The sequence below is a fragment of the Mustela nivalis genome, assembly GCF_964662115.1.
Source record: "Mustela nivalis genome assembly, chromosome: 3".
Taxonomy (NCBI): domain Eukaryota; kingdom Metazoa; phylum Chordata; class Mammalia; order Carnivora; family Mustelidae; genus Mustela; species Mustela nivalis.
The window spans coordinates 102,442,061-102,457,947 of record NC_139022.1 but is presented as its reverse complement, the minus strand read 5'-3'; positions in this window follow the sequence as shown (position 1 = coordinate 102,457,947).

The following is a 15,887-nucleotide window of genomic DNA, read 5'->3' as shown; positions in this document are numbered from 1 at the left end:
AGCTGAGGTGAAAGATTACTCATTCCTCCTGATTTCTATTCTTGTCCCATTTGAGTTAAATTTAAAGACCATTGGTTCGTATCATGTCAGCCATTTGATTTTTTTCTTTAAACCTCCTCCACTTAAATAAAATATAAAGAACAAATGCAGCAAGATGGTCAGATAACTACACAAACCAGCACCAGTGAACTATGATAGCTACAAATGTTAGTTATCTGCTGCATGTGAGTATCTGGGATCAGCTTAGGAAGTCTCTATAGGGGTGTCAGTATGTAATGCACAGAAGGGTAGGTTGTTTGAAAGACGAATAGGAAAACTGATGGCCTCCTGGAGGGACATTCCAATGATCATTCTAACTTATTTATTATAACTAGTAGTATATGTTCCAGTTCATATTTCAGGTTAGAATTTGCAGTTAGATAAGCAGGCGGTTTTAATGAAACCTGCTTTGGGTCTCTTTGGAGATTGTAAATTTTGAATCAGATTATGCCAACAATAGAATTTGGAAAATTTTAGAGCCTGTTGTGTTCTAAAGTTTCAGAATGAATGTATCTCTAACAGTCTGAATAAATTTGGACACATGCAACAGAGAGAACTATTTAAATTATCTTACAGGACAAAACAGAAGGGCCCTAAATCACATAAACTGAAACATTATAAACTCACTTTGGGTTTATTCTTTAGGTCCTTGTGCCTTATTTGGTTTTGTATATTCAGAGAACTGAGATACTTGGAATTCCTATTTCTACATATTTGGTGGTCCTTAAGACTTTCTCACATGTAAACCCAACAGGGTAACATGCTTTCAAAGTACTTAGAAGGGTGATTTCTCTTTTTTCTTTTAAATGTTCTACATACTAAAGTATTTTCAAACATGTAAAGTTGGTACCATTTGTTATTTAGAGTCCTTAACTATTAGGATGGGAATGTTTATACTGTACGTTTACTTTTCAGTTTTCTCTCTCATTCTTTTCTGTTTCCCTTTGGTAGATTCATTATCAAGAATAATAGTTTATTTGTAAGGGTATACTGAGGAACCACTATTACTTGCCTGAAGTTAAGGAGTAAACTGGTCTTGATCCTGACCTAAGGGACAACTAGGGCTTACCCATGAGCACAGAGGTCCTCACACCTCTTACCTGTTCATTTGGAATGATACAAACTGTGTTTAAAGGATTCTGTGTAGCAATTTCTTTTTTCAGAAAATTAGATTGCTTTGTGTGAGAATCAAAGGTTATTAAAATGTACTTGTTAAAAAATTATGAGTGCCTATCTTTACTAATGGGATCAATTTTGTTTAGGGTTTTAAAGAAACAAGATTTTTAATGAAGTAAGTGATAATATTTTAAATTGTTTTTGTTGCTTTCTTGTTAAGTGTAAATTATCTGACTTGGGCTGTGGCCTATCATGAGTCATTGGTAGCACATAGGAGATTTCTTTTGACCTTCAGTCTACGGCCATACCACCCTGAACGCGCCCGATCTCGTCTGATCTCGGAAGCTAAGCAGGGTCGGGCCTGGTTAGTACTTGGATGGGAGGAGATTTCTTTTGACCTTCAATATATTCTTAGAGTAGAATATATTCCACAGCTGTAAATGGTTTAGAGGAAGAAATAACCATTGATGGGGAGTTCAGGGCCAGTAGAAGTGATAATTCAGTTCAAGTAGCTGCTGAGGCGGCAAGATACTGAGGTCAGAATCAAGAAAAATGTACCCCATGAATGGAATGTTACTTAGTTTTGGATCCAACCCTACCACCTCTTCTCTGTGTCTAACCTTGAAGAGTAATGTGGTAGATACCAGAGAAGCACTGGCCCTGATTCCATGAAATATCAGTGATCAAATTTTAACTTCAAACATGCCAAGACTAGACACAGAACTATACATTTATGTGAAGGATTTGGGAATATTTTGTGAACAGGGAGCTGTGGCCCTTGTGCCCTATGTGAATCATATCCTTGGTGAAATCTCAGAGATGACACAGGTAAGTCGTGGTTAAGATGTAGTTTTTTTTTTTTTTTTTAAGATTTTATTTATTTATTTGGCAGACGGAGATCTCAAGTAGGCAGAGAGGCAGACAGAGAGAGAGAGAGAGAGAGAGGCTTCCTGCTGAGCGGAGAGCCCGACACGGGATCATGACCTGAGCCGAAGGCAGAGGCTTTAACCCACTGAGCCACTGGGTGCCCCAAGATGTAGTTTAATAATTTTCAGAATCTGCTGTTGTTTTTTGGCTGTTTGGATTTTTACCTTTTATACTTTAAGAGATGATGAGAGGTGTAACAAAATGCAGAGAAGCTTCTGTAGATGGTTTGTGCATTTTTTTCAAAAGATTTTATTTATTATTTATTTGATAGTGATCACAAGTAGGCAGAGAGGCAGGCAGAGAGAGGAAGGGAAGCAGGCTCCCTGCTGAGCAGAGAGCCCAATGCGGGGCTCGAACCCGGATCCTGAGATCATGACCTGAGCTGAAGGCAGAGGCTTAACCCACTGAGCCACCAGGTGCCCCAGTTTGTGCATTTTTTAAGTCTTGTTTTGTGTATTTTTAATGCTTAAATATTATTTGTAGTCTGATATTAAAATGGATTTGAGAGAGTGTTTGTTAAACTGTTTTTTGCATATACCTGTATACTTTTGTATACGTGTATGGTTGTGGTCATTTAGAGCACCCACAAAGAGTGAAAGTGTGCTTTGACAGAGATCCTCATAATATGTTTTGGTGGGCTCTGCCACTGAAGTGGAGAACAACTCACAGAAATACGCCAGAAACTCCCGAAGGGGAAAACAGGTTCAGGTTCAGTGTAAAAGGTGTTCAGGAGGAAAAGAGAGTTGCAGAAACTGATTTTGTATCCTCTCTATTCTAAAAAGAGGCTATTTTATAACCCAGTTCATTGTCTCACCTGTGACTTGGAAATCTGTGAATGGAGAGCTGTCCTCCTGAGGACAGTTTCCCTATCTGTAAGTTTGAAATACCATCAAATGCATGGCATTTTAATCCCCTCAGCTCCTCCAGTTATTCTCAGAATTTGAAACTTTTAGAATATGTTACATGTTTTTGTTCAATACCTGTTTCAACTTAAAAGTCTTTCTTTACCAAAAAAGCATTGTTTTCTGATATTTGAGTTTTTAACTCTTAAGTTCAATTGGTGAAGTAGATGTAAACTTAAAAACAAATCTCTTAACTCTGAATATAGAACATATGAAACATAGAGAATTCTCTTGCATTTTGCAGAAACTGAGACCTCTCCCAATCCTGCTTTGTGTATTCACCATGCTCTAAAGGTGATTCATTTTTACTTTCTTTTTTTTTTTTTTTTTTAAGATTTTATTTATTTGACAGACAGAGATCACAAGTAGGCAGAGAGGAAGGCAGAGAGAGAGAGGCAGGGTCCCCACTGAGCAGAGAGCCCTATGTGGGGCTTGATCCCAGGACCCCGGGATCATGACCTGAGCTGAAGGCAGAGGCTTAACCCACTGCACCACAAAGATACACCATTTTTACTTTTATTTATTTTTTTTAACAGATCTTTTTCTTTTTTTTTTTTTATTTGACGGAGATCACAAGTAGGCAGAGAGGCAGGCAGGCAGAGAGAAGGAAGCAGGCTCCCTGCTGAGCAGAGAGCCAGATGTGGGACTCTATCCTAGGACCCTGGGATCATGACCTGAGCCAAAGGCAGAGGCTTTAAGCCACCCAGGCACCCCTGTTTTTACTTTTATATGGTAAATGAAGTGTTTCACAAACTTTAACCCCATCCATACGTGATTTGGGGTTTATAGACAACGAAAGTGAGAAAAGTGGTATCTGTCTTCAAGTCTTAAAAAGATGAGTACTAGGCACAGAAGACAGTATTCATTGTTATTCATTGTCTGGGAGGTTTCAAGAGTGGTATATGCAGCCTGGGAAACAAGAAAATGGGTCAAAAACCCAAAAGGAATCTCAAATAGAAAAGGTGATTTCCTGACACAAAGCATTATCAGCTAAATGATACAACTAAGGAAGTGCTGCCTCTGCCCATGAAATAGCCTAATTCATCCAGAGCAGCAGTGGTTTTCCACCTTGCACAGTTAGGGTTTGCATTCATGTCCCCTACTGAGAGCTGCTTTCCCCCATTTAAGCCAGTTAACTTCCTGAGCCAAGTGGAGGATTGGAGCAACCTATTATCATAACTTGGCTAGAGTTACGCTTGATAAAACATCCTTCTTTTCTTTTGCACAACAGTCAGAAATGCCTAAAATGTCCCCTTATGTGAGGTTTTAGAATTGTGCCATCTGCTTCCTGATTTCACATCTTTCTTTTGATGGGACATTTCATAGGCTGTATTTGGCCGTCGCTGGGTTCAGTCGTCATCCTAGTCACTTGAGCATGTTCCATTTCTTCTCTACCAGCTTTAAGGACTTTTACATCAATGATTTATTTCTAGTTCATATTTTGACTGGATTTGCAGATAATAAATTAGTAAGGGAGCCACTTTTTTTGATCAATATTTTCACAAACCCTTTTATCGCTAACATCATTTGGTACTGTATATAGTTTTTAAAAAGTGGAGCAAAATTAGTCCATGCTTTTCTAGGTTTGACTCAGTGACTCTCAGACTCTGGATATCTGTGTGTCCATCATCATGTATATGAGAAAAACCTTTTTGGGGGGATGGTTATATGTTTTCCCTGAGGCTATATGTGTGAAATGAGGTTTAATCTGTATGTGGGTCTCCCACCTGTATTTGGCCTTAAGCCCTTCTGTGATTTAGCAGTTCCCTAGATTTAGTATTGAAACAAAACCTTGTTTTTCTAGGGGTACCTGGGTGGCTCAGTTGGTTAAGTGTCTGCCTTGGGCTCAGGTCATGATCCCAGGACCCCCACGATCCTGCTTTAGACTCCCTGCTCAGCTGGGAGCCTGCTTTTCCTCACCCCTTTTCCTTTCCCCCCACTCCCGTGCTGTCTCTCTTCTCTCTCATAAATAAAATCTTAAAACAAAAAAAAGTTTTTCTAACATCCGTCCTGTATTATAAATAGTCAGACTTAACTATTTATAATAGTTTGTTAAACTGTTCCAGTTCCACCGGTTCCACAGAGCTTCCAAATAAGGATAATGTGTAAGTACTAGTCTCAAGTCTTCACTTCCCACAGAAGGTTGGACGGGAGAAATTTGCAGAGTTGTATACCCATACTTAAGAGGTAATTTTAATTAGAACATTTTCAGAGCATTGTTTGCTGGGTAAAATTAAAAATTATTTTGTCTTCCAATTAGGTCTGTAGGTCTTTTCCAAGGTCATGGCTACAATACTTCCTCTTCATAGCAGGACTATGGGAAGGAGTGTGTTTGCAGAGCAACAGGGAAAGGCCATAGGGAAATTAATTTCTAAATATTTGGCTAAGAATATTGTGGACTCTTCCTCGGAGGTCTTTAAAAATAGAGTGGATTGGGGCACCTGGGTGGCTCAGTGGGTTAAGCCTCTGCTTTTGGCTCAGGTCATGGTCCCAGGGTCCTGGGATCGAGCCCCACATCGGGCTCTCTGCTGAGCAGGGAGCCTGCTTCCCCCTCTCTCTCTCTGCCTGCCTCTCCACCTACTTGTGATCTCTGTCTGTTAAATAAATAAAAATAAATAAATAAATAAATAAATAAAAATAGAGTGGATATTCATTTGTTTGAAATGGTTTAGGGATAAAGGAAAAGGAATAGATTAGCAGGCCCTTTAAAATCCCCAGGAGCTCAGGAGGTTTGTATGTGGCCCACGTCAGTGACAGATGGAACCATAAGTTCGACAGATGTCAGGTCTGCTGTTCCCAGGCCGTGCTTGTTTTAATGTGGTGACCTTTGGGGAGCACCATCCTAAATAGTCTGTAAGAGGGAAAGGAGTATGTCTAAACTTCTGGTAAACCTAACCTGAGAGGCTTATTACCTACTACTGTACTTGTTTGAAGATCCAGTGATCAAAAAAGTTACACTTTGTTCAGAATTCCGAAATGAGAAAACAAGCACTCCCTAGTTTCTGAAGCCATTTTCAAACTTTTGTATATTCTGAATTTTGTTTAGGTGGCATTAGCTAATGTTACCTTTCCGAATGTTTCCCCTGAGGGGCCGTGGAAGGAAGGAAAAAAGCAGATTAGGTGGGAAAGGAGGGCCCTAGAGGAAATGAAGTCTGATTTGTTAAGAAAGGAGTGATGGAAGAGGGTAGCAAATCGGTTCCTTTTGTTCTTTGGTCCTGCTTTAATCCTTTAGACTCACAGGATAAAATTGCTAGCTAATTGCTAGAAGCGCCCTATAAAAGAGGATTGGCCTACATTGAAGAATAAACTTAAAGAGGGACTAAGGATTTTTTTTTATTTCCGCCTTTATTCAGGTCCCTTTTCTTTACATATGATTAGGTTGGATACCCTCTTGAGAGGTTTTCTTCAAAAAAAAGAAAGAAAAAACTCCCTGAAATTCCGAGGACTCTTTTCCCCTTCACAGTAGCCTTTCTTTTTTAAATGTGATGAACTAAATTCGCTAGACTGTCGTTTACATTAAAAAAAACAACAACAACAACAAAAGCACCAAAAAGCCAAAAAGACTAATGTGTTTTATAATGGCATTTTTATACAAGTGACTCACTGGTGGAAGTATATTGACCATTTTAAAGCGCAATCTGATCTTACAGGGGGAGACATAATTTAAAGGTCAGAGAATTTAACCTGAGTACCGACACTGTACTTAGAACAAATTATTGTGTTTGTGTCTTGGTGCCAATCTCAATCATTTCCTAATTAGGTGCTTTTTTTTCACCAAATAATACCGATCCATCCAAAAACAGTATACTAAAAATTGTCATTAAAACATATCAAGTTTTAATAGCAAGCCATGGATACTTTTACTGCCTTTTATTTATTGCCAGGTGTATTTTATTAGAAGGAAAGGTAAATAAATGTGTTCTGCAGAAAATAAGTAGTATAAATCAGTCTCAGTAGCAGTGAAGTTATTATTTTTTAACTAGATGGTGAAGCATTTACACACTTAGTTTATTAGTGACCTCCCCATTAAATTTTTAGAAACGCAAGGCCAAACAGAGGTCATAAGTTTCTCTAAGCTGGCCCTCCAGAGCACTGCTTTGGGTGACATGAGACAGCTGAAGACAAGCCAAGACTCCCTCCCTGCATCTTGGCTTTCTGAGCGGCCTTGGCTTCCCCTCCATCTATGGTGTTCTCATCCCCTCTGAGAGAAGGATGTGTGAAATTCAGTCCCCTGTGTTCGAAGTGATAAAGCTGTACTTTTGAAAGAGAAGTTCTTCTTTTATAGCATATAAATACATGCACCTTGGCTTTTTTGTTGTAAACCACTTTATTGCAATATGATTGACATACAAAAAGCTGTACATATTTAATGTCTACAACTTGAGTTTGGAAGGAAGTCATTCAGATGCCATAAACATCTGTTATTTCCAAAAGTTTCTTCCTGCCCTGCTATTATTATAATCTATATCTAAATATATCCAGCACCTCCCAAAGTTTCTTTTTTGCCCTCTTTATCATCATCACCTTTTTGGGTTTTGTTTTTTGATTTTGGTTTTTTGTTTTGCTGTTGTTGATAGCACTTAACGTAAGATCTATCTTCTTAGAGAAATTTTAAGTGCACGATTCAGTGTTGTTAGTGCTGGGCACCATGCTGTAGACTGCTAGGGCTTAGTCACCTCGCCTAGCTGAACTGTTCTGGCTTCTCGGATATAGATGTTTTAGGCCTTCATTGGCTAAAAAGTTATTAGCTGATTATGACGTATATGACCTTTTACTGCCTGTCACATATGCAAGCTTTGTAGAAGAGAGCCCCTGGCTGGAGGGAGCCTCTGGTCGAGGGTGAGGGCTGGGCAGGACATAAGACAGTGCTTTCCTGTCCAGGAATTTCAATACATCATCATTTTCTCTGCCTTACTTGCATAGTGGTGGAAGAAGTTTTTTACATTTTTCAAGTTACATTTACCTGACTCTAATTTTGTTTTTACCAGAAAGGCACTAAAGATCTTTATGAAACGAAATACCCTCCAAGGAAGAAGAGAGAGCTTCCATCTGGGGAAGCCACCCATACCCAAAGAGCGGACCAGGATGGAGTGGAGGACAAGGATGGGGTCGGGTGTTCCTGGCAGGGACCTGAAAAACCAGCTGCTGGGGGAGGTGTAGGCCCAAATCCATGGGGCCAGGGCTTGAACCCAAACTCCCCACTTTCTAGCTGTGCAATCTAGGTCATTCGGTTGCCCTAGCCAAGCTTTGTTGTCCTAACCTGCGTTCCAGAATATCTTCCTGCGGAGCTGTTTTTAGTTTTAAATGGGTAAAACATTAGTTTTAATGTAGGTAAAGTACATGGAGCTCTGCAACCAACTATAGCACTGGGTCCAAAGGCAGGACAGGAAAACCCAAACTTATAATTCAAACCAAGGGCATTCATTCCCTTCTCAGGACCAGTGGCTTCCCTAAGTTCAGCCTTTTCTCACTCTTTGTTTCCTCAAGGCTGTCATTAGACCATTCCTGATAAGTCTGACCACTCTTTTCCTTCCTAAATTCCTGCTGCCCAGATGAGAATGTAACTTACCCTTGCTTTTCTGGTAATATCATCATGTGTTTACGCAGGATGTTCTGTTTGTATGCATGTTCATTTGATCCTCACAGATTACCATAAAAGGGATTATTGAGCGTTCTTTGCCACCAAGCAACCAAACACCTCTTTCCTCCTGGCAAATAATCTTTCAACACTCAGTCACATCAAAACACTCTATAAATCCAATAAAACTCTGATTCTTATTTCCTTTCCTGAGTTCTACAGGGTGAGATTCTGGCCTCCTTCTTTCTTGGGACATTTGTATTATATTTCAAGATTCTCCATATACTATCTTTGTGTGGATTTAGGTCTTCAAAGCGTCCTTTGAATTTCTTATCCTTCTTGCTTCTTTCTGCAGTTGCCTTAAATTCTTTGTTACTTTCCCCACTTTTCACATATCCCCCCTGCCTGTCTCCCTGCACCTCCCCCTACAAGCTTTCCAGTACTTCTTCCATGACTCTACTTCTCTTGGCCTTTTCTGGTCCTAAATTCCTACACATCTCTTTCTACAACCATAGATAAGCCATTTTCGCTGTAGCCATCTTCTGCCTCCTTTTCTCTGCCTTACCTGGGCCACACCAACCCTAGCTACTTTTTGCCTTCCTTGGCCATTGACCTCTGCCCCACCTAACCAGAAAGTCACGGGCTTTGATTTCCTTCCTAAATGCCCCTGGGTAGCAGAGGTACAACCTATCTGTCTTGTCCTCTTATTTGGGATTTGGGGAGCTTCTCACCACTGTGGCCTTGATCACAATAACCATGGGCTCAACTTTCATGTCCCTTCTGTGTGAGTTTGGTTTATCATTAAATAGGAGACAACGAAGTCCTCTGCTCGCTATTTTTTCCCACTTGACAGGAACACAAATGACTGCTACAGGAAGCTGTGGTGAGCTTTAGGTCCATATGGAGAAGCACCTGATGGTGGGCTAACCCCAGTTTTTAGAATCCTGTCGATGTTTCCAAACTACCTTCTAGGAAACACTGATATCTTGCAAGTTTCTAATTGGAATTTTATCTTCTAAAAACATCTTTAACCATTAAAAAAATAATAAAAGTTCCTTATTCAAATGTGTATTCAGCCTGTGTAGATATTTGTGCTCTCATTTACAGACCGAAATGGAACAATGATTAAAATTGAACGTATAAATAAATTGAATAGAAACACTATTTTATCTGCTTCATAGACTGGGATATCAATAAGATTTTGTTTACAAAAAGGTTCTCTAGCTGAAAGAAAAGGTTGGAAAACCACTGCCCTCAGTGAGCTCCCCAACTCATCTCTCACTTTGCCAGAAGCTGTTGGACCATCATACTGTTTTTTTCTACCTTGATATTACGGGGGTTTCAAAAATACCCTGACTTTGCAAAAAATAACCAACAAATCTAAAAGTCATCTGTACTTCACTACACCCCCAAATCAACTTGTTTTGTTTTGTTTTTCTTTTTCAGTCTTGTTTTTGTCTATTTATCACTTTGACATTTTAAGTAGTCCTAGCCTGGTATCATTCAGTGAGATGAGGTCACGGATTGAGCCATTCTCCGTATGTCAGCCATTAAATTTTTTCTGTCCTGGAGATTCTCGTGCCTTTTCCTGCTTATCAGCTAGGTTTTTTTGTTTTTGTTTTAAGATTTTATCTATTTATGTGACAGAGAGATCACAAGTAGGCAGAGGCAGGCAGAGAGAGGGAGACGCAGGCTCCCTGCTGAGCAGAGAGCCCGATGCGGGGCTTGATCTCAGAACCCTGAGATCATGACCTGAGGAGAAGGCAGAAGCTTAACCCACTGAGCCACCCAGGTGCCCCTTGTCATCTAGTTCTAAAGAAACCTCCATGGTGGTGTGTTTTACGACAACTTCTAATACTTCCTTCCACTGTTCTTTTGCTAAGGAGCATAACTAGGTGTTTTCAACAGTTACAATAAAGGCTTCCTATACACTTACTGTCTTTCATTGATGTGGTGTCTAAAAGAGATCCAGTTCTCTATACATCTGACATTCACATAAAATCAAATTCTTTGTGTCCACGGATTAAACTTAGAGTAAATATGTATATTATTGTCCTGCAGATGCCTACCATAGACAGACAGTAACGGGGACCATGTATCGAGCTTTTACCATTTGCCAAGTTGCTGCTTCACTCTTTATGCACATTAGCTCATTTAATTGCCATCCTAAAGCTTTGAGGTAGATTGTACTATTATTCTTATTTCATACATTAAAAAAAGGGAGGCTCAGGGAGGTTAACAGACACGCCCCTTGGAGCTCTTACGTGGGGAAGCTGAGACTAATTTGGTTTGTGTTGTCGGAGCCTGAACTCCAAACAGTGATGGAACTAACACCTGGCCCTCCTGTGACCACACCTGCTTCTGTCCCCTCTTTTTATTCTCCTGCTCCTTCTTAATCCACTCTTATTTTCTCTTCCCCCAGGGCTCAAACCTGCCAACTTTGCTTTGCTGGGGGTCACAGAGGAGGGATTCTGGCCTGGAGGCCCAGAACAGCCATCCTTCCACAGCTGCCCTAGGTGTCCTCTGGTCCTTACATGCTGACCTTGGCCTCAGCCTCCACAGCTCATACCAGAGAGTTTTTTGTTCTTCCTTGAAACCAATAAAGCAGGCCTAGGTAATGATACAAGTCTTTCTAGCCATGGCTCAAATGAAAAGATTTTGTAGGCCCTTAGACAAGTGCTGCACAGAGACGGGGCAAGATCCTGGGGTCTTTGCTTTCTCCAGTTAAGCAAAGGGACATCTTGAGACAATATTTCATTACTAACTTATTAGTAGCTTACATTTCTTTAGTGCTTTTGTGTCCAAATGCTGTTATAGTGCCTGTCATGAATTATATCCTTTAATCTTATAAAAATTCAACAAGTTATTCCCATTTTATTTTATTATCTTGATTTTGTACTGAGGGAGGTGACTCAGAGAGGTCCAGTGACTTGGGTATTGTCACATAGAAGATAATGCAAGACATTCTGATCACTAATTGATGCTTCTTCCCCCTTCTCCTTTTTGGTCCCCACAGGTGATCTATGTTCATGATAGAATTATTTCAATGCCAATTTTTAAAATTCTGCCTTCTGTCAATAGTGTTAAATCTGGAGTACTTTTTTGACCTCTTAAAATGGCACTAATTCTCATGTGCACAGCTATGAACCTTCATCGGAGGAGTATATAGTCTTGGACTGCTAAAAATACTTCTGTCTTCGTGTCAGAGAAGGGTGATTGAAATTGCCCAAGCGATGTCTTATATATTGAGGTATTCGTGAGAAATATTTCTTCCCTTAGATTTGAGAACTGATTATTGAAAGCAAAATTTATTATATTAACAGTTTTATTGTTATTAATCTCATCCTTTGAAATTGAACATGAATTTTTAATACTTGATGTTTAGGTTAAATCTGCTGCAAACATGAGAGGAAACAATCTATGATCTTTGACTATCCTTTCATAGACCTCTATAGAGGCTTCATAAATACCCTACCCAGTGCTTTTCAGATTGTAACGTGCACATGAATTTCTAGGGATCTTGTTAAAATGTAGATTCTGGCTTAGGAAGTCTAGTCTGAGGCTCCAGGTTTTGCATTTATAACAAGCTTCCAGGTGATGCCCAAACTGCTGATCCTGGAGAACCAGGCTTCGAGGAGTAGTGCTCTAATCCCACTTAATATTCAAGAAAGAAATTCAAATTCAACTGTTGCAAACTGCTTACTAAATAACCCAAAACTCAAGTAGTTGTTAGAAACAACACCTGTCCTCAGGCTCCATGTCATTCTGATTTTCGTGGAGTTTTTCTGGGTCTGACCTTGACTCCCTTTTTGGTTTATATTAGTGCATACAATAAACTCTCTGGCTTTCCTCTCATTGCTTCTTTGTAAGCTGAGTTATTCATCTCTTACTGGTGTGATGTGTGTGGGTCATGGCTTGAAGCAGCCCATATGTCCTGCTTGAAGGATATGCAGTCAATTGTCTAGAAAAACACGTTCTTCCACTCACTTTTTGGGAGGTCTCTGTGAGGTGTGGCAGAGGACAGGGAGAAAGATTTGGAACCCCAGGAATGAAGATCAGTGTGGTCATACCTGTGTGCATTTATCTGATAGAGTGCAGGAAAAGTTTACCTCTTTCCCACCCCTACTCTGCCTACTCTGAGCTCTGGCCATGTCCAGAATGGACTCCGGATGGCAGTTGTAGATGCTCAGAACACAAAAGGTTTCTTGTTTGCCGAAGGGTCTATCAGTGTTTAAATAGAACAGGCGGAAGCGCAGGCACACCATATCAGCAGCTTATCGGGACTCACAGTTTTCCATGTACATTTGCTAGTCACTTGAATTTACCCAGCCCCATCAGTGCTGAGTTAAAAATTGCAAGGCCAGGCTGTGTAACGAGAAAAAGAAAAAGCCAGTTACCGAGTATAGTGGTTTGTGTGGGTTCTTGGGACCTTATTTGCATTCTGCCCATGTAGAGAATGAAGCTGTGGTCATCTGTGTATTAAGAGGCACCAGACAGAACCGGAGTCTGCTTTAGAGGACTAGGATGACTCCAGAAACTAGGATGACTCCAGGGCTCCCTGTGGCAGAAGCAGTGGAGATACTTCCTGTTAGCCTGGCTCTCCGTCTGTTTCCCAGGGCTGTAGTCTACTCAGGAAGTGGTTAAAGGAGGTGTCACTTGTGAATACCTAAAATTGTACACAGTTTTGGCACTTGCAAGTGTGTGTGCACACATTTGCCTGGGAGCTGATCCATGACCAAAAGGGCTAAGTGTTCCTGTACTTTTGGGGCTACCTTTTCTTGGAAGGAAGTCTTTAGGACAGATATAGGGGAAGCCCGCTTTAGAAATTAGTCCTTTCCATTTATAATCATTGTTCCTCCCAGGAACTTGCTCTATGCCAAGTGCTCTGCTAGCCACTTTACAAGGATTACCTCATTTAATTCTCAGAGCAATCGCATTAAGAATGATCATTTCTATTTTATAGATGAAGAAACTGAAGCTTAAAGAGTCATGATGTGTCCAAGGTCACAGAGGTAACTTAAAGATAGAGCTAGCATCTGAACCTGGGCTTTCTAATTCCAGAGCTCTTAGCACTGTGGACAGCTATCTCAAGTGTTTTTAATATACATGTCTGAGCTTTTCATACATGTTGGTTAACTCCAATGGCTCAGAATTGTCCAAAACTTCATCCACCTAAAAATTAGCTTCGTGTATGTTGCCCTATTTATATATCGCCTGTATTATTGAATTACTATTTAATTAAACATTTTTATTAAATGTTATTGAATTTGTTTTCTTATTCTCATCCTAATCAATATCCATGAAATAATCACTGATGTGCTAATCTCATTTTTCTTGAGTTCACACTAAAATAAGTACATAACTATTAACATGAAAAATTTATGCCTTACTAGCATCATTTGAGGCACTATCAGTGTATTGGGACTGTGCATTCAACAGTCCTGGTGTAAGATGTCAAGGCTGCATGCCTTTACTGCCACAGAATTATGGGCAAACTAAAGTAACCTCTACATCCCCACCACAGGCAGCCTTCCTGCCCAGGCCCCGGCCCCCTTCATGGGGAGTGGTGCTGGGAGCCGCTGGGGAAGGAGCTGGGCAACCCCACAGAAGGCACTCTTCTGGTGGAAACCACACTGTCTTTCAGGGCTCTAATAAGTCAGCAATAGGGCCAAGAAAAAGACTATTTCTTTGCTAGGCTTCAGGGGGTTTAAGGATTCCAGGGACTGGGGCCAGAATCTGTATTCCATTGCTGGGTGCTCCTGCTGAAGCAGGATATTTGCTGGGATACTGGGGGTTATGAAAGACACAGCTTTGCCATGGGCAGAGTTTGGGTGGTAAAGTGTTCCAGTTGAGAATGAAAGGCCTCTAACTAAACTTCAGTTGTTCCTATTTCCATCCTAACCAGATGTTCCTCCCTAAATCCCATCACCTCTGGGGCCTATATTAAAGGGAGATTTGGAATCTTATTGTCTGAAATTGTGTGTACATTTGACCTACATCACAGTGTCTTTAATACAAACAGCTAAAGAATAATTCCTAACTTCCTGACTTCACTATATATACGAAAAATGGAATAAGACCCTGAGTAAGTGAGCACCCACAATTTTTTGTCCCAGTAAAGTTGCATTTTATGAATTAAACTTCCCAGTCTTGGATTTTTAGCAATTTTGTAATCTGGCAATCTCTCTAACCGCCAACTAAGACAAAGGATGGCATCATACTCATGCCCTGAGGGATGGGGATTCCTGGTCTGTCTTCTTTCACTGGCCTGGAGAAATCAGAATGGGAAAGGTTCTTTCCCAGACTAGACCCACCTGTAGGAGAAAAGTGACCTTTAGCTGCTCCACAGATGATTTGCTATCTTGATCATACCAGACTCAGTAATTGCCTGCCCATGGTGATTTCAGCTGTTAGTATTTCAATACCAAGATGTCGGAAAAAATCGACAAGAAATAAAGTCTGCTCTTGGAGTGGTCTGGACATTGAGCATTTTGACTATCCTCATCCTTGTGGTTCGGCAGTAGCTGACCCTGGATACTTCTCTAGGAGATGCAGTAGGTCTGGTATCCAAAACAAAATTCCAGCTCCTCGTCTCTCCCTACTGTCTGTCCTCCAAAATGACAGGGCCTGACCCAAGACTCCCAGGTAGGGTGCTTTAAAAAATGTCTCTCGCCAGCTTTCAACTTCATATCACATTCTCCACCCGCACCCCTCCTCCACCAGAAGCTTGTGTCTCGAGTTTACAGGAGCACCAGGCACAAATGGAATGCTGCCAGTCACAGGAGATTCCGAGGGAGATAAAAAGCACATCTTTGACCACTTCTTTACCAAACAGACCTGAGATGTGTAATTAAAGGCCCAGGGCTCTGCTGGAAATAGGTTTAAACTTGAGGTAATCCCTTCTGGCACTTCCTCTTCCTAATAACCATCAACAAAAATCAAACAAATCCACCTGGCTCCAGCCTGTAAGCCTGTAACCAGCAAAGGTCACGGGAGGAGCGATAAGAGAAAAAAGCGGCCACAAACAGCGTTACGGGAAACACATGTCGGGACGTGTTAGAAAGTGACTCCTGCCACGACCGTCCCGCCGGCCCCGCTGTGGAGAAACGCATTCTCCGCCGCTGAGAAGGAACATCAGTGGCCCGCATGCACGCACGCACGCACACACGCACGCACATCCGCACGCACACAGGCACACACGCAGGCGTGCCCGCACACAAGCAAGCACGAGGAAAGACGAGTTTGGGGCGCTCCGTCGCACCGTCTATCTTCGTCTCTTCCCTCTAAGGTGTGACCCAGTCCGAGAGACACTAGAGGTGAGGCCA